Source organism: Mesoplodon mirus (assembly GCF_964341445.2).
Source record: "Mesoplodon mirus genome assembly, chromosome: 8".
Lineage (NCBI taxonomy): Eukaryota > Metazoa > Chordata > Mammalia > Artiodactyla > Ziphiidae > Mesoplodon > Mesoplodon mirus.
The window spans coordinates 73,542,798-73,568,518 of NC_138984.1; the positions used below are offsets into that span (position 1 = coordinate 73,542,798).

The window sequence follows — 25,721 nt, forward strand, 5'->3', positions numbered from 1 at the left end:
ATATACCCTTTTACATGGATCTAAATAAATCATCTTAAAGAGTTAATCAGATTTACCTCCTACTGGTGGCCACTCTGAGGCAACTTTCTCTGAGTCTACCCACTTACAAAGAACTCAAAAGGGACATGACAAATTCTCAGCTGTAAGGCCAGGCATTCCTAAAGGACTTTAGGTTTGAATTTTATTTTATGCCACGGAATGCAAAATTGGCACCAAGTTAAAAACTCTTAAGAAGCACGAATAGACTGTTCTAACACGATGTTAAAGATTAAGTGACTGAATAATCCAAACTAATTACTATGTTTGAGCCTTCCTTTAAAAGGATTAGAGGTGAAGCAACCTACATCATCATACAGCCCCCAAAAAGAAAAAAAATAAAACAAAACACAAAACTGTAACTTATCCCTCATCTATGGCAAAGCAATGTGTTCTTACATTAACCTCAAATTTAACAAAGCATAGACACAATCAAGACATGAAGAAGTCATATAAAATCTTAATATATGAAACTATAACTGAGAGAAAATAAGATACTTGATATAAATTTTAAGTTGATATTGCCCTAAAACTACATTGGCAGAAGCTCAATGTTCTGAGTCAAGGGGTTACAACAAAGAACTTTTCCATCTGAATAATTCCTATAAAATTTTGGAAATATGATGGGAGTTTGGCTATACTAATTCTTTATTACAAAGAATAATTTAAAAAAATTAAACCTTGAACTAGTTGCAATTTTCTGGATGGTAAAAAAAAAAAAAGAGAAAATGGGTAAAGTTCTTTAGTGAATAGGTTCATGTGCTATCTTACTCTTAAAGCTTCAAAGAAAAGAGCAAAAGCCCACTGCTATCTAAGCTGTTTGGAATGGACTCCTTCTGACTCATCTTCTTAAAATCAGTTTTTTGGTTAGCAGTCTGACTGCTCATTCCCCGCACCTCTATTCTATCTTACCATCCCTCACTTCAATTTGTCCACAACTGTATTTCAGACTAACCCTTCTCTAACAGCAAGGTGAGGGAAGGGGGTAAAGGAGAGTTTAATGGACCTTCCTTTTACATTTTTAAAAGCACATGGAACTTGAGTGACTCCCTTTCTACTGTTGCTGTTGTTATTATTACTATTATTTCCATGTTCACATAGATCTTTTCTAGAGCAAGCCCTTGTTTGATAAAAATGCAAATGCCTCACTTCACCCTGAAACCCTCATAACCAGTACTGACCCCTCCATCACCATCTCATCTCTGTGCCTTTGAACAGAAACGCACTGTTGGTTCCCTCCACCCCAGATGCCTTGAGCCTCCCCCTCCACCTCTCTCCTACCCAACTTCCTCTTCCTGTCATCCAGGATCTAGCTCAAAAGGCAAATGCTTGGTGCAACACCTCTCCATCAGCAGTGATTTCAACCCCCCAGCACTGGTCTAACACCACTCCGAATCAATCATTTGTCTATGTCAATCTCCAGCACTAGCCTACTTGCCCCTAAAAGGGGTGCATGCATCCAAGGGCCACACAAGGCAATGCATTAAATTATGGGATGAAAATACTACAACTTTTATCTTGTAAAAACTGATTTAATCTAACAGAGTGATAAATAACTTGATCCCTTATTTGGCCTCGTCTCAGTCCCTTAGGACAGTCCACTACAAGAGGTATCTTGCAGAAGAAGTGGGAGTTACATAATGTGAAAGAGTGGACATTGTTTGCTTATAGAATACAGCCATGTGCTATACCCTTGAGGGTTTATTGAAGTGGAATTACAGGTTGTAATGGCTAGATATAATGAAATGAGCCCTCCCCAAATTGCAAGTGTTCTAAATCCATTAAAGAAACTACAGATTGAATATGTTATTAATGAAAGTACCAGAGAAGAGTAAGAAAATGGTGGAACTTATATGGCTATTCCTAGTGGTTCTTTGCTAATCAGTTTAAAGAAAAGCAATTAACATTCAGTTCACTGTGACATGAAGCAGGCTCACCAAATTCAGAATTGAAAAATACATTAAAAACTGATTTGCATCCAGTATCATAAACAATAAACATCATCCTGAGTAGCTTGAGATTTTCGTCAATAATACAATGTCATTACCGTTAGCCATACCTCAAATATTTCATCTTAAATCTTTTTAAAATTTCTATTTTATGTATGTCTTATAACACATAGTTTTACTTTATATAAAACTCATAAGCAACATACATATTGAGGGTACACACTCAAAAAACTTTTTTTTTTTTTTTGCGGTACGCGGGCCTCTCGCCACTGCGGCCTCTCCCGTTGTGGAGCACAGGCTCCGGACGCGCAGGCTCAGCGGCCACGGCTCACGGGCCCAGCCGCTCCGCAGCATGTGGGATCTTTCCGGACCGGGGCACGAATCCATGTCCCCTGCATCGGCAGGCGGACTCTCAGCCACTGCACCACCAGGAAAGCCCCCTAAACACCTTTTAATTGATTATTATTGTGCAAGCAAAATTAAAACAATAATTTAGGCTCCTAAATGGAAAACAGGGAATAAAAAGGAGTTATAAATTCAGGCTTCCAAACTAATCTGCTGTTTATAGATAGATAGCTCAAAATCTGCCAAAAATCTTTGGGAAAAAATGTCAGCAGCATTTACTGGTTGCCATTCTGTTCAGGGTCTGGAGTGTCTCTGCTGACCAGTTAATTCAGCTATTAAAAATGGTACTTTCAAAAGGAAAGGGAAAAGAAATGTAGAGAGGAGAATGTTCTGGAATAAATTTCCTGATCATATTTTACATATAAAGAACATCAATATGCTGAAGTCCCAACGTGAAGCCCCAAGGATCTATTTCGAATTTTTAAATATACTAAAAAGAAAACATTGTCTTTAAAAGTAATTTTCAACTCCCTTGCACTCAAGTATTTTTGGCTAAGGAGTTTCAGATGTGGGCTGGCCAAAAAGATGAACGGGTGGTGGGAAAAGAGACTGGCAATAATTCAATAGTTCAGGGATGCTTTACTCCAGTAGTTTTTTAAAATTTTGATCTCAGAATCTCTTTATTATTCTTGAAAATTATTGAGGACTCTAAGGAACTTGTCTATGTAAGTTATTTCTACCAATATTTACTCTATTAGAAATTAAAATGGAGAATGTTTTAAATACTGTATTTGTTTTAAAATAACAATAAACATATTACCCTATTTTTTCTGAATTAAAAAAAGAACTGTATTTCCCCCACAGAAAGGTCTAATGAGGAAAGTGGCATTACTTTGCATTTTTGCAAATCTCTATAATGTTTGGCTTAGTAGAAGGCAACTGGATTCTCATATATGATTCTGCATTCAATCTGGAATGACATGTTGTATCAGCTGAAGAAAAGAGAATCCAACTTCGTACATGAAGACGTATATGTGACTGAAAGAAGGAGGACCTTGTGGAACCCCTGAGAAAGTCTTGGAAACTCCAGAGGATCTCAGACCATGCTTTGAGAAGCACTGCCTTACTCTTAAACGATCAGTCCTTCTACCATACCAGGTAACCAGATGGTACCAGATATTTTAGGCTGGGCATTGGCTCGATACCTGACGAAAATGTTACTGCTCCACACGTTTAGAAATCTCTTTAAACTCTCTAACATCAAGGAAGTCAACAATAAGTCTAGTGGTCAAGGGAGAAGGCATTAGATATCTATTTCATGTAGGAATAATACTTTATGTGCACAACGAAATATTTTTTAAATGAGACATAAAACTGTGATCAGCAGGTACTCCAGCGTCCATCTCCTTTAGGTCCAACCAAATCCTTTTGCAATATTCTAAGGCTAAAATCCCTGACTGCAAAAACTCATAGGCTACTGAGGGTTACAGAATATTATCTGAAGGGTTTGGAGTATAAATTTTTGCCCCAGTATATACCACCTCCATTCTGTTCTTGGATAAGGCCCTCTAGCCCTGGTAACTGATCTTAATATTTCAGACACAAGGCAAAGAGCTATGCAGAAAAAGGTTAGGGACCTCGGGTCTTAACTAAGGTACCCTCTTTAAAATCAGTGCCATCTTTTACAGTGTCTCAGGACTACTCCCTTGGGAGATAGAACAGTCCCATGATATTGTACTCAAAACAGACTTACCACCAGGGCAAAACAGAGCTGCTTTCCAAATCCTACGGTACTTGTCAAGCTCCATTTATAGATCAGACTGACATCCAGTTAGGAAGCTAGCGTTTAGCTCAATTTTTAACACATGTGGGCTTGAGACCAAGTTTGGCACTTCTTTCGCTCATCACAATTTTACAGCTGGATAAAGCCACAGACATACTGCAATACATCCCCCCCAAAATCACAAAGCATTCTGATGTCAGTCACAGAATAACCAGGAGCATAATGCACTTCTATATTCAACCTTTAGAACTCATATTAAGCAATATAGTTGATAATCTACTATAAGAATGAAAGATATTTCTAAAACCTCAAGTTATGAACAACAAACAACTTGTTACCTGTATGCTGAGGATGAAAGCAAAGCTGTAAGATGAACCCTGAGATTCTTTCCCATCAGAAAATTCTACAAAATGTTCAATTTGTCTGGCCTGGTGGCCTAGACTCATTTGGTTTGTCCATTTGTTCAACACATAATCTACTGAGCACCTACTCGTTCAATAGGGACTTTCTTGATACTCTTCTCAATTCAATTTCTAACACTCTCCAAGTTAGAAGGATGGATTGTACATTCACCCATCCTTATTTTGAATGACTTTTTCACCATCCACGTGAAGTCGCTCACTCACCGTTGGTGAGGACTGTCACAACTGTTCCATGACAGTTTTTTTCTTTATGTCTCTTTTATATGGCCTATGCTACGCCTTCCATAAGAAAAAAAAAATCTTTCTCTTTAATATAAAAGGTAGAGGCAAAGCAGAAAAGAAGTAGAGTGATTCTGCTTTCCCTTAGTTATCTGTCAACAGCACATCATTATTACAGTAAGAGCAGTACCACTTACTAAGCAGCCAGGCACTGTGCTTAGGGGTCCTATGTATTATCTCTTTCAACCTCTCCCCAAAACACTCTAAAATAAATACTCATATTAACCCCAGTTACAGATAAGAAAATGGGTAGGTAGAAGTAACTTGCTCAAGCACACAAAGTCAAACCCAAAGCCATGTGACCAGAGTTCAGCTCCTAATTAACAAACGCTCACAACCTTCATTAAACCAGCCAGCTACTGTTTAGCTTCTGAAACTATGGAACTAACCATAGTCTTCCTTAACATTTTATCCAAGCTTCAACACGTTGTGCACTTTACCTTGATTTTCCTCTCAGAAAACAATCTTTACTCATGGTTATTTGGGCCACCTTTCAATCATGCCCTCTCTCCATTTCTCTAACCTCAAATTAATTTCATATACCCTGTAACCTCAGATTATCTCCCCTGCCCCCGAGGGGGAAAAAAAAAAGCTTGATGTGAAAGGAAAGACAAGCCACGTTGCTAGTACACAAGTGGTTGCTACCTCCTCCCTCCCATCCCCATTCTTCAGTTCTCTTGTGACGCATCATAAAATAAAAACAGGCATTAGCATTAAGTCGGGCACATTTGGGGGGCAAATTAGATCCAGCAAGACAGACTCTAAACATACAATCTTGAGGGAAGGTATACTTACAACCACCACCTCCAAGGGGGACAAAAATCAGCCATTATGTGACAACAGTTACGTCTCTTCTATGCTCAACAAGCAGAGAGAGAACCCAAGGACAGCTTGCTCCAAACTACCTGGGACTTTGGAAAGGGTGGAGAGAGACATGGGCTGTCAGTTATAGCTGCAAAGAGAGGCTAAACCAAAGCATCATACCATATAAGTTAAGTCAGGGTCTTTTCTCCAGTTCACAAATGACCTGTGAAATATTTTTAACACCACACTCTGTCTGAACTGGCAATGTGCAAGTTGCCAGGGCTTGGTTTTATATAGACTTCACTGCTGCGGGAGGGTTTCTGGTGGGGTGTTACTTTCAGAATATTAGCATGTAATTTGATCTTTCAAGATAGATGAATACAAATAGCTTCTTGGACAAGTCCTATAGAACTGAAATCCAGCCCCTGGATCAGTTCATCCTGTAGTTAGAGGAAATAATTACAGATTATTTCAGGAAAGAAAGGGTTTTGACTGAAAGAGTTACACTACAAACATTCCAGCTGTGACAGATGGACCCAAGATATGGTTTGGAAAGGCCAGGAAAAGAATAATATAATCTGGTTTAAAAAAAAAAAAAAAAAAAGGCAAGGGTAGGTAAATGAGGTTTAACTGAATGAAAATAAGTAAAAGGATAAGCTACCATGTTAGAAGCAAAGAAACCCCAGTAGACTTACTTTAATTGTATACAGGACGAAACTGACTTTGCTACACCCCTACCAAATATAAAGATAATAACTAAGCTAAGCTTCTGAGATTCCAATGTTTTGATCACCCACGGCATGCCTTACTGGTATCTCAAGTCTCGGTTTTATTTTGATGCGCTTGACTACATGGAAACTGTCCCTTGTCTTCCACTTCATTCCCTCTGTATCAAATAGCCACGGCTCTGCGCTTTGTTTCAACTGATAGGACCCATCATCTCCCAGCTGTTTTGTTCTATTCTCTTAGGCAGCTCAGGGCTCCTCTCCCTCCAGTTTACAAACTGGGACTTTCTTTTATTTTATTTTATTTTTTACCTACTGGTAGAAAGGACCCTGTTATTCCCCCTACCCTCACCCCCAACTCCGCCTGTGAAACTCTTAGATGAGTAACTGTGAAGTCCATCTAAAATCCCACCTCCTCCCAAAGCCCTCAGTTAGATGCCTTCTCGGCCCTCTGCTGCATTTCTCACTGCCTGCAGTTTCCCCTTTAGCCTAAGAGTGCAGACCCTTCCTATCCCTCCTGTTACCAGACCAATGGTATCTCAGGCACTGCCATCTGACACAACTGTCCCAATTCTAAGGCTAATGTGACTAACGCGTAATAATTTGAAGGGGGGTGGAATTAAATAAAAAAGACGTCAGCACCAAGGAGGTCTATTTCTCTCTCTCTCTTTTTAAAATGGGAGGCACTAGAGCAGATTTATGTGGAGGTGAGAAAAACCACCCTTTATACACTAGCCTGACCAGAGCCCTTCTCATCTGTACCCCACACACATTCAAGCCCATTCCTGCCTCAGACCCCCACACGCTCAGCCCACAGCGCCCTGCCGTCTTCTTCACAGCACTTAACGCTGCGTGACATCTGTCATTTATGTATTAGTTTATTGGTCTTTATTATGTCTCTCCCTCTCCCATCCCTCCTTACTCCACACACCAAAATTTAAGCAGCATGAGAGTGAGGACTCTTGTCTGGCTCATGACTACATCGCCATCCTGGCACATACGAGGCACTCAATGTAAATTAAAACACATTAATTCTAACATCTTAGTCTATGTTACACTTTGGTTTGGGTGGGGAGAGGAGAGTGAGGTTTAAGGAATGTTTTACAGGCTGGCAAGGAAATGACTGGGGGAGAGGGCTGCTCTTCATCCTCAATGTAATATAGCTGCAACCAGGTACTGGAGATAAATTAAAAGATATCATTTGTAACCTGGATTTCAGTTTTCAAGGGTGTCATCCAAGAGAAGCAGCCAAACAAAAAGACGGCTGGCAGACTCTGGGTATACCAGACAACTCCCTGGTGGACAATATCCCATTTGGATAGGACTGCTTGGATCTCTAGTTGCAGACACCAGCTGATCTGCCCAGAGCCATCCCCAGTGACCTCTGAGACAGCTTCTGTAGCTTGAAAATACATCTCCTACGAGTCAGGAATTGACATATCATCTCCCCCCACTCTGCCCCCCACTATTCTCCTAACCTAACAGTTATTGACGCTATTTGGAAAGCCATGCTTCCATGCCTATTAATAACCTTCAGAAAACCCTGAGGAAGTGTCAAGAGAAAAATAGATCTGGCTGATGGAAGCCAAAGACTCAATCAGAGGTTATAATTAGCAATTAATAGGTTTGAAGAAAAAGAAAGTTGTAACATTTTCTGTATCATATGTTATCTGTTCAGAAGCTTAAAACAAAATATTTAGCCAATGAATTCAAGGAATGCTGAGTCAAGAACACCAGTCTTTACAGAAAGAAACTCTTTTAAAGACCACTTATCTATTTAAATAAACCAGCTACTAAGTTTATCCCCACATCAACAATTCCAGAGAATTTAGCCTGGCTGATATCATTAAACCTTTATAGTTATTTACATCGTTATAAAGTTTCTTCAGGTGACACCTTAAATAGCAACCAAATCAATCTATTCTAAAATAACTGAACAACTAATTAACATTCATCCTTAAAAAGACTTTTCTTAGTGGTCTTTCTCCTCTCCCCTCCCCCAGTTAGAATGTGATTAACGGAATTCTCTCACAACTTAGCCTGAAATATGCTTTTGCCCCTGGAGCAGCTAAAGCAGAATCAGATAATTGTGGTATGACTCAACAAATGCACAGCTGTTCATTTAAATATATCCATCAAAAGTATAAATATGATCATGAGAAAGAAAATGAGCCGTGTACACAGGGTCAATGTACAAGTGGAACAAGTTAGCATCGAAGTAACCACAACAGAAAACAAGGAGGAGGGGAAATAAGACAGGGAGAGGCTCTGATACCACACAGAAAGAGACCAGAAAACTTTCATAACCAAAAACCACCCACCCAAACCAAAACGCTGGACTTCCCTGGTGGTGCAGTAGTTAAGAATCCGCCTGCCAATGCAGGGGACACGGGTTCAAGTCCTGGTCCGGGAAGATCCCACATGCCGCGGAGCAGCTAAGCCCGTGTGCCACAACTACTGAGCCCGCGTGCCTAGAGCCCGTGCTCCGCAACGAGAGAAGCCACCGCAGTGAGAAGCCCGCGCACCGCAACGAAGAGTAGCCCCCGCTCGCCACAACTAGAGAAAGCCCTCGCGCAGCAACGAAGACCCAACACAGCCAAAAAAATATATAAATAAGATAAATAAATTTATTTTAAAAAAATCAAAATGCTCAATTGACCTAAATTAGAAATTAATGGCATGTTAAAAGTAAAAATAAATTCTACTAAGTGAGGAGAAAGAAACGAAATCTAGGAGACAGAAGATGCTCCCAAGTACACAGAGGTAGAAAGCCTACAGGGTAGAAATGATGAATCCAACCTATTATGAAGAACAAAGACATGGAGGCAGAGAAAAACAGGAGGCGCAGGGTACTCACCTCAGTCCTCTCCCCACAACCTTCGAAGTCAGACATTAGGAAATCCAGAAAATGCAGGGATCCCTCCAACAGTCAGTCCCAAAGCAAATAACTGGAAAGCACCACCCTGTACCAGGCAACCCCTCTTGGAGGTTCTACACGTATAAGAGTGTCACCTGAACACGAAGAAAAGGAAACCAAAAAAGAGAAAACAGAATGTGAAGAGGACCAGGAGTGCTGAGTAAGAAAAAAGGGCCAACGTCAGCCATAAAAACCCCACTCCTTCCTTCTTCGTCGGGGAGGGGCCCAAAGGCCCAGTCAGAACTTGAGAAGCAGAGGTCCCTATGCAAAGACTTGAGTACCTCTCCTCCTTTAATGTGTAATTCAAAATATTAACAAATAGAAAGAACATCTAATTCATGATGACCATTTTCAAGCTTTCCCCAAACCATCAAAACTCAAGTGCTTGGCAAAAAAATAACCTATCTGGTACTGGGGTGGGGGGGAGGGGGGGCGGCTAACCTCATGCTTGGCCTGACCACTCAGTCATCATCCTGCATAAGGAACCATTCACATCCTCTACATTTACAGGCAAACCTCTCTTACATTATTATAAGCAACAACTATTTCAGCCACCACCACCTCCCTCGGCCCCAAGTCCTCCCATATCTACCCTCTTCATACCCTCGCAGAAAACTTTCTAGAAAGAGCACTCTACAAAGCTCCTTCCACATCTCCCCTCTCCATCTGGTCCATCACCAAAATGCCTCTGGCTAAGGTTCTAACTCTTTGTAACCTTACCTTATCCTTCAGATTCACAGGGGAGCTTCCTCAGAAGTCAGACTCTGAAGCCTCACCCACCAAGATTTGTATTTGATTGACCTGAGATGAGGCCTAGGAATCCCCCAGTCCCCCAGCAATTTGGGTGATGCTGAGAATGCTGAGGGTGGCATCAACTGGTCCATTCCCTAGGTTCTTCCCTAGCTGGGATTCAGAGGCTCCATCTCTCTGCTATCTTTACTTTTATGGGTTGGATCTGCTCAGTTTCCTTGGATGGGAGTTTCCTCTTCTGCCACTCATATCTTTTTTTTTTTTTTTTTTTTGCGGTACGCGGGCCTCTCACTGTTGTGGCCTCTCCCGTTGCGGAGCACAGGCTCCGGACGCGCAGGCTCAGTGGCCATGGCTCACAGGCCCAGCCGCTCCGCGGCATGTGGGATCTTCCCAGACCGGGGCACGAACCCGTGTCCCCTGCATCGGCAGGTGGACTCTCAACCACTGCGCCACCAGGGAAGCCCTGCCACTCATATCTTAAACGCTGGTTTCCCTTGAAACCTCACATCTCAGCCCTCCCTTCTTCTCATTCGAGATGCTACCCAGCTTCAAGGCCACTGAGCCAAACGGAACCACCAGGTTAGGATTCTTTGCTCATTTTTCCACTTCCCTGACTATTCCTTCCTTATCACCTTCTTTCCCTATCGTATGTCCTCGTCTTTTCAGTTTATAAAATTAATTTTAAAAAATTTTGCATAACAGGCATTTCAAGTTACATTGAGAAAAAGGATAATAAACCCTATTTTTGACCTCCCAGTTTCAAAAATAAGCCACATCCTACCACTCAGTTCCAAAAATATGAAATCTTACTTCCTCTATTCTGCCCATTTTCTTCCTGATGTATTTTAATGAGAATCCCAGAACTCCCATCATTTCACCCACAGATTCTTTAACAGATAAGGACTTTTTCTAAACATAACTATAAAACCAACATCTCATCTAACAAAATTGAAAGTATTCCTCCTCCAAATATCATCTAAAAGCTAATCAGGGGCTTCCCTGGTGGCGCAGTGGTTGAGAGTCCGCCTGCTGATGCAGGGGACACGGGTTCGTGCCCCAGTCCGGGAAGATCCCACATGCCGCGGAGCGGCTGGGCCCGTGAGCCATGGCCGCTGAGCCTGCACATCCAGAGACTGTGCTCCGCAACGGGAGAGGCCACGACAGTGAGAGGCCCGCGTACCGCAATAAAGAAAAAAAAAAAAAGGATATCCCAGAAGTAGACCACAATGTACATGGGAATTTATAATACAAAAGAAATCAAAAGGGAAAATTTGGGACTATTCAGTAAAATTGGAATGACTAGCCAATGGGACAGAGACTGCTTATTTTCCACTAAAATTCCTTCTTCACTTCTTCTTGGGCACATGCTGACCAGCACGGACTGCATTCCCCACACCCCCTCAGAGCCAGATGTGCCCACAACACTATGTTCTCACCAATGGAAGCAGGAAGTGACATGTGATCACTTGCCCTGAACTTTCTCCTTCGTCCTTCACATGGAAGGAACCCAGCTATGGTAGCAACCCAGCTTTGACCATGCAGATAACTACAGTGACAATTCCTAGAGCCACAGGACAGAAGGAACCTGACTCTCAACGACCAGTGGATACGGGCAGTTCTGCTGACTTGCTTTGCTCACACTGGAACTGTTTAGTGAAGAAAAAAGTCAACTCCTCTGTTCTTTGAACCATAGCATATTTCAGTCCCTTGGTTACAGCAACTCAGCCTTACCCTAATTAATAGAGCACCTAGAGAAAAATTAAGTTGGATTCATACCTAACGTTCCAGATGGATCAAAGATTTGAGCCTAAAAAAAGAACCACATGACACTACAAGGAAAGATAAGTTTTTAACTCTAAGAATGGAAAAGGTCTTTTAACTGTATTACAAAGTCCTGAAGCCACAAAAAGGCTGATTATATATTTACCTCTATAAATATTATGGGGAGGTGGTGGGGGCGGGGGGGCGGTGTGCCACATGGCTTGTGGGATCTCAGTTCCCTGACCAGGGATCGAACACGGGCCCCGGCAGTGACAACGCCAAATCCTAACCACTGGACCGTCAGGGAATTCCCTCTATAACTAATATTTTTAAACGTCTTTTATCTACCGTCTCTTCCACTAGGACGTAAGCGCCATGGAGCAAGAACTGGGATCTATTTTCTTCACTATTGTATAACCTACTGCCTAGAATAAGTGCTTAATGCATAAGAGGCATTCAATAAATATTTGTTGAATGAATTGGTAAATTTAAATATACAAAATTTTAAATAATCCACACTGCAAAATAATTATTTTTACACAAATGACCAAATAAAATATCACATATCACAAGGAGAGAAGGGGGGGTGCTAATTTGTTAATGCATAGAAGCTCCTGTGAACTGATAATAAAAAGATCTATAACCCAATAGGAAAATAGACAAAGGACACTAACATAGAGGGAACAGAACAGGAAATACAAATGGCCTTTAAACTTATGAAAAGATGCTCAATGTCAATCAAAATAAGAAAAAATGCAAATTAAAGCTCCATTAAACTGTCATTTTTCACCTATAGATTTGGCAGAGAAGAAATTATCAGTTTGACAATTATACTGTGATTGGCAAGGGTATGAGGAAGCAGGGTTTTCATCCATTGCTGGTGGAATCTAAAACTTTGCAAGCTCTATGAACAGAGCAGTTTGGCAATATTTCTACCAAAATTAAAATGTGCATATTCTTTGACCCAGCAATTCCACTATTAGAAATGGATCCTATAGATACATTCACAAACATGTTTAAAATGATATATGTACAAGGTTATTCCCCACATCCTTGTTCATGATAATAAAACTGGAAATTATCTATATGGTCATCAATATAGTACTGGTTAAATAAATTCTAGCCCATCTCCAAGTGGAATGCTTTTTCACTTGGGTAAAAAAAAAAAGAGAAATTGCAATAATCTTTAGATTATTGCTGGTATATGCCTGAAATCTCTGAAAGAATATATAAGAAATTGGTAATAATGGTTGTCTCCAGGAAGGGTAACTGGGAGACAGAGGGAGGAGGGAGACTTATTTTTCACTCTTTTTGTACCTTTTAAACCTTATAAACATTGATTATATTATTACCTTCCTAGAAATAAATATTTTATAAAAATAATAGCAATACAAATATTCATATCGGCCCCATATATCTAAAAACTTGTCTGGTGATTCTCGCTGTCAACCACACTAGGAAGCGATTGAGCTGAACAATTTTAACCCTGTTTCATAATTAAGAATCACAGGGTTAGCAATTAACTAACACCATCATCTCCTCCTCCTCCCTCAAATAAATATATGTGCAAAATAAAGTCAGTCTCTTAATTCCACCCCTGTTATTCATTACTTTCTCTTAGAACTCATTCAACCTCATGCCACCTTAAATGGGCATGAAAATATCTCATAGTGCTCCAAGGATGGTAGCCAGAACTAACAACTATGCTAATACATTAACACAGCCTAGTGCCAAAGATGTTCCTTCCAAGCATCCAGAAGATGAAAACTTGACATAACGGACACCTCGGCAACAGCCCAAAGCTGTGCATCATCTGCCTTGGAAAACAAAAACTCACATCCTCAATGACTAAGAGTCCAAAGTCAACAGTCATGGCTTTTGTCTTTTCCCTAATGTGAAAGGTCTCCACCCCCCGCCATATCCCCCTTTAAATTTTAGGCTAACCCCATCACTTGAGGACTGATTGTTATTATGTTATAGCCATATAAGGAACACTAAGAAGTCATTACTTGTATTGAGATTCTGCTTAAAAGGGAAAATTCTGCTTAAAAGGGAAAATATCCAAAGCATATCAAGTGAAAGGAAAAAGCAAGTTGTAAAACCAAATGTGTAGCCACGTTCCATCAATTTTTAAACATAATTAATACACATAATTTGTGTGTATATGAAAAGTTTGGATGTGAAAAATTGTGTTCCAAATTATTAGCTGTGGGTAAAAGAGAAAAGGGAGAAAATTTTATCTTTATACTGTTTTGTACTACTTGAAATTAAATAATCAAAAATAAACTTTTACGTAAAAGAGTAAAATTTTTGAAAATAATAAATTAGACTTTCCTTAAAAAAGAGAGCACTTGGGCTTCCCTGGTGGTGCAGTGGTTGAGAGTCCGCCTGCTGATGCAGGGGACGCAGGTTCGTGCCCTGGTCCGGGAGGATCCCACATGCCACAGAGCGGCTGGGCCCGTGAGCCATGGCCGCTGAGCCTGCACGTCCGGAGCCTGTGCTCCGCAACGGGAGAGGCCACGACAGTGAGAGGCCCGCGTATCGCAAAAAAAAAAGAGAGCACTTGACAGCTACTAGAGACCTTCCCCCAAAGTTCTGAACCTAAAGAGGCTACAGAGACCTCATGCTTCTGTCTCTATGTACAAGTTTCAAACCATATCCAGGCAATCCCGACTTTTAACTCAGAGACACTCCCACATACATTTAGCACTTCAGGCCTCCCCTCATAGAAACATCTTACAGACTCTATTCTAAAGTTGGTATTTGTGTTACCTCCATAGCTTATCACAACCTTAATAGCATTTCATCCTGAGAGCGAGACTTCTTTACAGAAATTTCAAAGTACTCCAAGGAAGCATATTATGAAAATGTAGTTCTGGGAAAGGTAAAAGTATGGAGACAATAAAAAGATCAGTGGTTGCCAAGGAGTGGGTAGGGGGCAGGGATTAATAGTCAGAGCACAGGATTTTTAGGGCGGTAAAACTTTTCTGTAGGGTACTATAATGGGGGATCCATATTACTATACATTTGTCCAAACCCAGAGAATGCACAACAAGAGCAGATCCTAATGTAAATTATGGGCTCTGGGTGACAATGATGTGTTAGTGCGGATCAACTACTATAATAAATGGACCACTCTGCTGGGGAGACAGTCTGGGAGAGGCGGGGTGTGGGGGGACAGGGGCACCTATGAGAACTCTGTATTTTCTGCTCAGGTTTGTTGTGAACCTAAAACTGCTCTAAAACATAGCCTATTTAGAAGGAAAGAAAAAAAAAGTGGTCCTATAAGGTGAAAAGAATGACAGAAGCATTTTATACGTAGGGAAATGTTGGTGGTATTTGAACAACTTGGCCAGAGTTAAAAGATAACTGAGGGCTTCCATGGTGGCGCAGTGGTTGAGAGTCCGCCTGCCGATGCAGGGGATGTGGGTTCGTGCCCCGGTCCGGAAAGATCCCACATGCCACGGAGCGGCTGGGCCCGTGAGCCATGGCCGCTGAGCCTGCGTGTCCGGAGCCTGTGCTCCGCAGTGGGAGAGGCCACAGGCCACAACAGTGAGAGGCCCGCGTACCGCAAAAAAAAAAAAAAAAAAAAGACAACTGAGCAACTCCACCAAAAAAAGCCTACATTCAAGGTAATGCAAAAATAAAGAACCATTGGGTTTGGTCCTATCTCTCTTATGTTGGATTCATACAAACCAACGAAATGATCATCGTGGCTAAGAACTGACCGTGTCAATTTGATCTCTGCCAAGGAGCATTAAAAGAGGTGATTTGTTGAAATGTCTCTACTGCTGGCCCTGGCAAGGCCACTGAGAGCTCCTACGTAAAAAGCTGGCTTGGCTACCTTAGAGCTGGCTCCGGGGCATCTCCTCCCGCAGTCCTTCCAGCAGTGGCTCTTCCCCAGAGCTCCGCTCACTTGCTCCTGTAGCCTTGGAGGTGGGAGAGGTGCTCCCAGAGTCTCCTGGAATAATGAGAATTCTCCAGTAGCTCTCGTGCTGGCAATGTGATGCTCACAAGCGGCTCGGGGCTGCGGAGGGGAAGAAGAAAGAAAACCAGCTAAGCAGAAGAAAGTCTGTAGCTGTGAATGTGCAGGCTAAAGGAAGTGCACGCTTGACAAGCCTTTCAATTGAGACCACAAAACCAAGGCCAATTTACAGTTGCAGCAAGGATGGAAAGGGTTGGAAAACAGACACGTGGTAAGTTGAGTTCATAGGTCCATACCGATCTTAAATATTTTTCTAAATATTTTTCTAAATTTTTCTAAATGACACAGATTCCAGTGGAATCTGCAGTTGGTAAACTTCAAAATCAAGCTCCTTTTAAGTCCATATACCACGTACTCTAGCCATTACAAAAACAAACAAAAAAACAAAGGCTTTGCATATATCAACTATGATATGTACCTGGGAAAAACAAAGTTCAAGCAGTCCACAAGTATAGAATGCTCCTAGAGACACCCCATGTACCACAGTAACCAGTTTCTCGTGTATCCACCCAAAAATAACCTGGTTTGGGTCCATTTTCAACCACCACTCTCAGCTGTAGACAGATCTAGTTCAAAGACTCATAAAACAATGGTGGGGTTAGGATCACACGCGGAAAGGAAGGGGGCTCTAGATAACTATCAAAAAAAAACAAAAAGCCACCCAAGCTCCTTTTTCCTTTAGGAAGACTTTAAAAACATCAACATTTGTCAAAGGAAGAGGAAATTTTTATTAGAACCAAACTTTCCCATTCAAATAGCTGAGCAACACAAAACACTGAAAAACGTACTCCTTTTGGAAAATAGTACCTTTTTATTTTTTAACCTCAAAGGACACTTTGCCAAGAAAACTTTCATGTAAATAAATCAAAGCAGAAAACAAATCCAAAATACAGTATTCCTCAATAATTATTTGGAAGTAAAATCACATAATTAAAAATCACATCAACCTTGAAATTCAAGGGAAATGCTTTACAAATAATATCAAAACTTGCCTCGCTTCAGTTTAAATTGAGCCTCAGAATCAATTTGAAAAGAGCATTGAGAATGTAAAAATAAGACACTAAAATAAGACCGACAAAAATATCCCCCCGTAGAAAGGTCAACCAGAAGCTTGACATTTTCAGCAATCATTTAGTGAAGTTAAAGAGTAAAAAGCCATTTCTAGAGTGGACATCCTTAAAAACAAACTCTTCAGCTAAGCAGCATCCACAACCCTTGAGTTTCAGAGCAAACTGTGGAAATCCTGGTGTTTTCCTAGATGCTGGGGACAGGGGAATTTGGCAGATTCACGCGGAAGTTGCCTCCCCATCTGCCGAAGACTAACTGCATTTAGAAGGGGCAAGTGCAAAGGGGCCTTGGCGGCTGCCCTGCCTAGGGCCAGCCATGTCTTCAAGTTACAGGTACTATTTGGGGAGGAGCTTTAGATAAGCAAGAAAAGAAGGAAATACTGGTGCATATTTTTCTGATTCTTTTTAAAAATCAGAGATTTTTTTTTTTTAATTACAGAAGTACTTCTAATTTCCCTTCCAACTTCCCAGCTCTATCACCTTCCTGCAGAGAATTCCTTCAAGAATGTGCTCAGGTTCTCCTGCCTCGCTCAGCCTTCCCTAATGATTCTCACATTTTCCAGATCTTTCCATTCTAATTCCTCTTGTATTAATATTCCATATGACTCAATTCTATATGACCTGGTACTTAATCCTCTTCCTTGAACTGGGTTTGTCTCAAAAAAAAAAAAAAAAAAAAGGGGCTTCCCTGGTGGCGCAGTGGTTGAGAGTCCGCCTGCCGATGCAGGGGACGCGGGTTCGTGCCCCGGTCCGGGAAGATCCCACATGCCGCGGAGCGGCTGGGCCCCGTGAGCCATGGCCGCTGAGCCTGCGCATCCGGAGCCTGTGCTCCGCAACGGGAGAGGCCACGACAATGAGAGGCCCGCGTACCGCAAAAATAAATAAATTAATTAAATTAAATTAATAGATAAATAATAAATAAATCTTTAAAAAATAAAATAGGCACGGATCACATTTTCTTCTTCTTTGACTCTCATACAGTTGGTGCTCAAGAGTTACTGGATAAAAATCAAGTCTTCAAATTAAGCATAGTTTAATATTTGTCTAAAAATTATCAGCCTGTCAAATAACCCATGGATTGAAGTCAAAACTGTGGTGTACTACAAGGAAGAACAAGTCAGTAAAATGACAGCAAAGGTGGAAAGCAAATTCCAAATACTTAACTCTTAAAATGTTCTGCTCAGGACCCATCTCTGCACAAATACACTCCATGCCAATAGGCAAGTGTGACAGATCCTGAAAGGTAGTTGAAAATAGTTTTGTTCAAAACCCCAAGAGAGGGGCTTCCCTGGTGGCGCAGTGGTTGAGAGTCCGCCTGCCGATGCAGGGGACATGGGTTCGTGCCCCGATCCCGGAAGATCCCACATGCCGCGGAGCGGCTGGGCCCGCGAGCCATGGCCACGGAGCCTGTGTGTCCGGAGCCTGTGCTCCGCAACGGGAGAGGCCACAGCAGTGAGAGGCCCGCGTACAGCAAAAAAAAAAAACAAAAAAAAACCCCAAGAGAGATTTAAATAATAAAAACAAATAAAAAGAGGCATATGCACCAATTAAAATCAGTAAGATAAAATAGATATCTATACAGATATCCTTCGACTTAATGATGCGGTTACATCCCAATAAACCCATCGTAAGTTGACAATGTCCTAAGTTGAAAATGCATTCACAATTTCTTACCTACCAATCGTCATAGTTGAGCCCAGCCTAATTTAAACTTGCTCAACACTTACATCAGCCTACGGTTGGGCATATTCACCTAACACAAAGCCTATTTTATAATAAAGTGCTGAATACCTCGTGTACTTTACTGATTACCATACAGAAAGTGAAGAACAGAATGCCTCTAAGTGTATCGGCTGTTTACCTTCGTGCTCACGTGGCTGACTAGGAGCTGCCGCTGCCCTGCCTCCTAAGAGAGGGTCGTACTGCATGTCGCATGTCGTTGGCCCGGGAAAAGATCAAAATTCACAATTCAAAGTACACTTTCTACTGAATGTGTATCACTTTCGCACCATCTTAACACTGAAAAATTGTTAAGTCCAAACCATCGTTAAGTCAGAGACCATGTGCACACAGCAAACTGCAGCAACTTGTCACAAAACTTGCATTGAGCTGAGTTTTTCCAAAACCTTGGCCAATTTATTTGTTTAGCTATGGAGGTTTAATTATTGGCAACTAATCATGCCATGTGAAAATCTGACCCATAAAGGTTAGAGGCACATTCCTGTGAAGTGGTGGAGGGTGGGTGTGAGGAAGGGGGAAAGGAGAAATACAAAAAAACATTCTAACTCCAACTGCAGGCTTAACATAGTAGTACATTTTTCTTTCATCCAATTTAAGAGAACATGCATAGTTTCTTAAAAGTCATGGTGACATGATGGGACTGAATACAGGCAAGCACAAAAGGTACTTAAAATCTAACACGTTCTTGGCAGTCAATACGGCAGCTAAGCGACAGGAAAATCGGGGCAAGTTTTCTCAACTTTTTAATTATAACTATATCCTTGGCTTCTAGAAACTGTGGCTTTCAAATACTACAAATCCTTGCTCTTTCAAGACATCATCCCTTGTACGGTGATGGATGTTAATTAGACTTATTGTGGTGATCATTTTGCAATATACACAAGTATCGAATCACTGCAAGGTATACCTGAAACTAACATAATGTTATATGTCAATTATACCTCAATTAAAAAAAAAAAAAGACAAAAGACATCATCTCATACCTTCCCCATCTATCCACCCAGCCTCATAACCCAAATAAACCATGGTGTGTGTATCTTTGATATAGAATTACTGTTAACTGAAATTACTTTAAGCAGCGTACGGTAGCAAGAACATGGACTTAGGAAAGAGCCAAACCCAGTTTTCCAACCTAATAAATGTGATCTTACACAAATCATTTAACCCGTTTGTTTCAGTTTCCTCTGCCACAAAACAACGTTAATATCTCCCATCTTTAAGAGTTAGTAATAATGTCAATTATCATTTAGTTCTAGAACTGTGCTAACCACACAATTGCATTATCTGATTTAATCCTAACACCACAAAAATGGAGAGGAAGGTATTAGTATTCCTATTTGAAAGATAAGAAAACAGTGTTAGAGAGGTTAAGTAAAACTGTCCCAAGATCACACTTTTGAAATATGTGGTAAAACAAATCAACTCAAGTTATGCTGAGTCCAAAATCTGTGTTCTTAATTGCCTGTAAGTTAAACTGTATCTTGACTATTTGTAAGAATTGAAGTGAATTCTTGTAGTAAATATTCTTAGGTCCCTTTACTGTTTTCTACCTCTTAAAATAATAGAAGTGCTAAAGCAGCATGGTAGAAAAGCATAAAGTATACCAATCCCAAACAATAACACAAATCATCCACATGATACTACAAATGTCCTCTTGTTCTGGCTCTAAAATAACAACGCTACAACCAAGCATATAAACGTCAAGGATCCTTGAAGAATAATCTACTCCAGATACTTGAATACGTAGGCAAGATAATACTGGGTATTATCTATCAGTAATTCTGAAGAAAGGCAACAGAGATATCAACCAATTCCCAAGATTCCCAATCTCCCAGTGGGGAGAAAAATAGGTCACACACCCTAGACAAGCTTGGGGGACACCACAGAGCTCAAAGAACAAGGAGAGCCACATAAGTTGAGGAAAGATAAATGCTGATTAAATCAGGAAGCAGAGAGGAGCACAAAGATACAGCAAATCTCCTTCTCCAGAAATTTTCAAATTCTCTGTAGACATTACGCTTTGGGATTTGGGAATGAGAAATGGGAATGTCCAGGAAGTTCCCCAGAATTCCCCAAGTTATAAGTTATTCAACAAACACTTCCAAACACCCTTTACTCATTATTATGGATATCTAAAAGAAAGGTTAAATAAATAAGAAATAAACTTAATAGTATTTCCAAAGAATTGTAGTCTATAACAAATGTTCAAATGCTAGAGAATGTCAGTGAGCACTATTGCGGAGCTTTCCAATAGCAAGCCAAATCCAGCCCTCAGTTTGTTTTCGTAAATAAAAGTTTTACTGGAACACAGCCCCACTTGTTCATTTCACGTATAGTCTGTGGCTGCTTTCACACGAAACAGCAGAGTTGATAGTTGTGACAGAGTCCATATGGCTTGCAAAGCCTAAAATATTTATGATCTGGCCCTTTAGAGAAAAGGTTTGTTGATCCCTGAAATAACCTTCCTCGTAGATCCAAATGCAGGTTAACAGCATTACACAGAATCACATGTTGAAACTGCCATCTTAAAGGCTTATTTTGCTTTGGAAACGTATTTCTTGGAATACCACTCACAGGATTTGTATACAACACGCTATGCATATAAATTTATATTTATTTTATTTGCAAGGATGACTCACCAGTAGCAGCAGACAGGGCCATGAATACACATTTATAACATAGCAACAGCTACAAGCAATCATGACCAATTCTCTCCTCTGTGCTCCTATCCTGACCTGGCTCTGGGAAATGTCAATCTTATCCTTCAGTTCTGTAGGCTAGCTTTCAACTTGACATCAGTGGATTCCTTTCATGTACTTATGTCTGTATGTTGATTGTTTTAATTCTCACAGGAGAATTTCAACACTTTTTCCCATTTACCTTTTTTCTTAACTGATTTTTCTGGGGATTTGGAAAAATATAAATTTCCCAAGAAATCCTGGGAAGGAATTCTACCATGAAAGCACTATTCTCTTCAGGTGTATATTTAGATGCTGAGTAGGAATCCAACTCACCAGAAAAAGAGCTGGTGAGAGGAGGCAAGCATGAGGATGAACCAAGTCTCCAGGATGTTTTAAGGAAAAGATTAAGGTCTGTCTCAAAGCCTAGAAAGAAGACCAACCAAAGTGGAGACAGGAAGAAAGCAAGATTTCCTAATGCTTTGGCCCCTGGGATGGATTTAAGGTCCAAATTTCAGAGCACCTTTCTCCTCCAGAATTTAAATTATAATTTGGCTAAGATGAGAGGCATCTACTGTGGACCATGACAGGAGTGAGTGCAATTAAGTACCAGACTATATTTCTGAAGATAACATGCTTATAAATTATAACTTCAAACATCCTCATCCGAAGTGCTTTGGAACCCTACCAAAATCCCATTTCTCTGTCCAGCCTTTTAAAGGCTCATTTATTTGTGCCAGAAATATAAAGCATGAGGATCATAATAAAACTCAAGGAAACAAAGGCAGTGGGATAGAGTAGCAGCAAGAGGGTTCCAGACTTGAACCACAGAGTCCTGGGCTGAATCCCAGCCCTGTCAGTCACTACACAGGTAGTCTTGGGCCAACTGAGCTGCCGTCTCTCCCAGGCAAAACGGGCATCAGGATGCCCTTGCAGAGTGGCCATATGTGAAGTACACGGCATGCAGTGGGTGGTAATAGATGATAGCTATTAATAAAAATTTAATATTTAAGGAGCAGGTGTAAAGAAGAGGAAACAGTGAGGAAGACTGAGAATCACAAGGGTTGAATTAATAGGTTGAATCATATGAAATTGCCAAACTTTGACCACTTTGACTCATAAAACTAGTAATTTAAAAATAAATATTATAAAAGAAGCCTGAAAGGAGAGAACATGGAAGACTAATACCCCATACTCATTCCTCCACTGGTGGCACCTTAGAAGAAATCCAGACACCAGATGGGAAGGCTACAGACTAAAATAGAAAACACCTTCGTCAACTCCTCACCAGATAGGAGGTGTGACTTCAGGGAAGAGAAGATTCAACAGAGACAGACAGAAAGACAGAAACACACACACACACACACCCTCGCTCACACGTAGCCCATGTAATTCACTTGTTCTCTCTCTTCCTTCTCCATTCCTGCTCTCTCCTTTTCTTTCCTTATTTCTTTCCCCACATAAGGCCCAAAGGTGACTTTTGTTAACCATTTTGGGAAGGAAACACAGCATTTCTGGTCAGCTGATGTTACCAGCTGCATGGCAAGCCTTTCTGCAGGCCTTGTAGAGCAGCTGGTAGCTCGATAAAGAAATCCAATGGATCCATCACTTTCCCCCCCTTATTTTTCTATCTTCTCTTCACACCATAGTTATTAGTTTTGTTAGTCTTGTTAACAAAGACTAAATCTTGTTAGTCTTCACCCAATTAATGGGTCTGTGGTTATTTCACAGAGTCATGTCAATTCCTGGATGAGATCTGAGTTTCAGGGCACCCAACTAGCCCAATCCTAAGTAGCTCTGGTGCAGCTATATCTAAGTCTCAAAAAGGTTCTGAATGAGGAATCAGAGCACCTTGAGTAGACAGGGATTAAGAACTGGCAGAGGTAAGAAAGAAGTAACTTGTCATTTCTTCCATGCCCCCAATGCACTACTCTCTAAAGAGAATTGGACTTCACTGGTAATCAGATCGCCTTTCTCTGTTGGGTCCCAATTTCAGGTATGTAAATCCCATTCTTGCAGAACTTCCCCACTCCCCATTTCCATGAGGCATGCATGTTTTATCTGCTGTCTGGCAGTGATGTGGTAATCCTTGATGATTACCCTCACATGTAATACCATGCAGGCTTTCATCAGTGGATGATCTCAAAGCACTGTTTACAAGAGTTTGCAGGATGCCACCCACGTGGGCCGGAACCAGATTTTCTAGTTTTCTAGTGGGGTGTTTGTTTCTCCAAAGCTTCACTCTGGGGTTCCCGGGTCTATATACCTTTACTAGACAGACATTAGCAAAGCTTCAACAGGGAGCTTCTTGAAAATAGGCATTCTGTATATCCAACGTCCTGCTGTATATCCAGCGTCCTGCTGTACCTCTAATGCCTGGTTCAGCATCACATCAGACTTATTTAAGTATTTGTGGAATGAACAAAGCTTAAAATTACAGAAAAGCAATAAGTATTAACAGTTTCAAGCTCATAAACTTGGTAAAGAAAATGTGTAAATCACTAAATGGCTAAGTTTCTACCCTAGACTTAAATCCAAAGCAGCGCAAAATGTACCAAACTCTTATTTGACAGTAACAAATTAATATAAGAAACATAAAAAAATATAAAGAATTATAGAAAAGTTACTATTTCATAAAAGCAGTCTTCATTTTAGCATGGCAATAAGTTTTCCTAGTACATGTATTCACCAAACAACTACTACACATTAAGGTTAAGTTTTTCAGGACCGTATCTACAGAAATTTCCAGAAACATTGAAGGGGGTTATTACAAAAGAGGGGCACCAAAATAAATGAACAGAGAACTAATGCTTTTAAAAACCATTCTTCCAATGCCCTCTTGCAAATATTTATGTCAATTACCAACCTAAATAAAATTTTCACCAGATCATTCTCCCTAATTAAGATTCAGTGAGAATAAAATTTTTTTAAAAACGCAATCAACATTCTTTTTCTAATTGTTGGGTTTATTTTTATTTACCCATAGGCACTTCCAAGGCTAGGCAGGAAACTGCCTGCCCCCTGTTCCGTCTTGTGGACAGAACTAGGTAACAAACAGAAAAAGATCCAGTAAAGTTTAAAAAAATTAAGAGTGAACAATATCTTGTATGGCTGTGTTTTCTTGTTGTGTGCTACGTGTGTGCACTAATATCCATAATTATGTCAGACAAGCTATGCATTTTACAAGCAGTTGCCAGACCTGCAGTGAGTTATCTGAAAAACTAACATGCAAGCTTCTTGAAGAGGAAAATAGCTTCTTATTTACTGTTTAGCTTTATAATAATTGGGTACCATCCCTTCAATACTAGACAATCAACAAATACTTGCTGACTGATGAACAATGATGAGATTAATTTAAAATAAGATTAAAGCCAGGAATCCAGGGGACTCTGGGTCTATCACTCACCGAGCAGCCTTGAACATTAGGTTTCTTCAAAGCCTGCTCTATCATCTCGATACGATTATTGCAGGGGGTCATCAGGCTCAGTGGAGAAAACATTATATTAATGAGGTAGACACACCCCTGCACCATAGCTGTGTGACAATGGTAAGTCACCTGTGTTCTCTGCATCCATTTTTCCTACCTAGAAATTGAGAGTGGTGGCCCAAGTTGCTAAGTTTCCTCCTACCTAAAAGATTCTCTGTTTAGATATTTCTTTTACAACTGCTAGCAGCATTCCTCAAAAATTATGCTAACAGGAAAGGCTACCTCTTTAATTAAAGATGGTTTTCCAATCTACTCCTGTACTGAAATGTGAACCAACCCGCTCATTAAAAAATAATAACATTTTTCATTTAATTTAGCAATTTAGTTCTTAACTCACCGAGGTTTGCTTTTAATTTAATTTGCCTACCAATAATTTGTTTGCCAACTGAAGAATAACTGAGTAAGAAAATGCACAAAAGGGTGCAGAATAACAGTGGCGGGGTGCGGGGAGGGGGGCGGTGTCTGTCACGGCCAGTCTCTCCAGGGGTATGGGAATGTGTCCAGTTCCCAAGACAAGGAATCTGGATTAACAAAACTCAAGTCGGCATGTCTACATCACCCACCACCCAAAGCTGCTAACCTTCCTTTATGTCCTATCTCATGCAATGGAACCACCCAGCCCTTCCTGTCTCACACCAGCAGCACTCCAACTCTTTCTCAGTGATTTCCTCTGAGAACCTGCCAACAGTGCCAACAATGGCTCTCCTGAGCATGTGCAAATTCCTGATTTCTGGGACCTGGCCTGAGACTCCTCCCACCTCATCCAGTTATCACTCCCCAGGCACTCTGACCCTAACTGCACCTTACAGCTCCCTGAGGACGCCTCCATCTTGTTCGCCTTCTGCCTTTGTACTTGTCCGCCTGAAATGTTTTCTCCATCTGTCAATTCCTATACTTTAGGATCAGCTCAAGAATCACCTCCCTATGGAAATCTTCCCTGAAGCCCCCACGACCAAACACACCCTAAGATACATGCACCCTCATCTGTTATTA

The 25,721-nt window shown here is 40.8% G+C and overlaps 1 protein-coding gene across 2 annotated transcripts in view; it reads right to left on the reverse strand.

Annotated features, from left to right (window-relative positions):
* The window catches only part of ACVR1 (activin A receptor type 1), a 127,775-nt gene that overhangs the window by 59,403 nt on the left and 42,651 nt on the right, over nt 1–25,721 (reverse strand). Inside the window, exon 1 of one of the 2 annotated variants that reach the window (XM_082630144.1) lies at nt 15,616–15,741. The exons of the other annotated variant lie outside the window; for it this stretch is intronic. The gene's annotated coding sequence lies outside the window, so the exon portion shown is untranslated. Of the gene's footprint in view, nt 1–15,615; nt 15,742–25,721 lie in introns of those variants that run through there. 2 annotated transcript variants of the gene reach the window in all.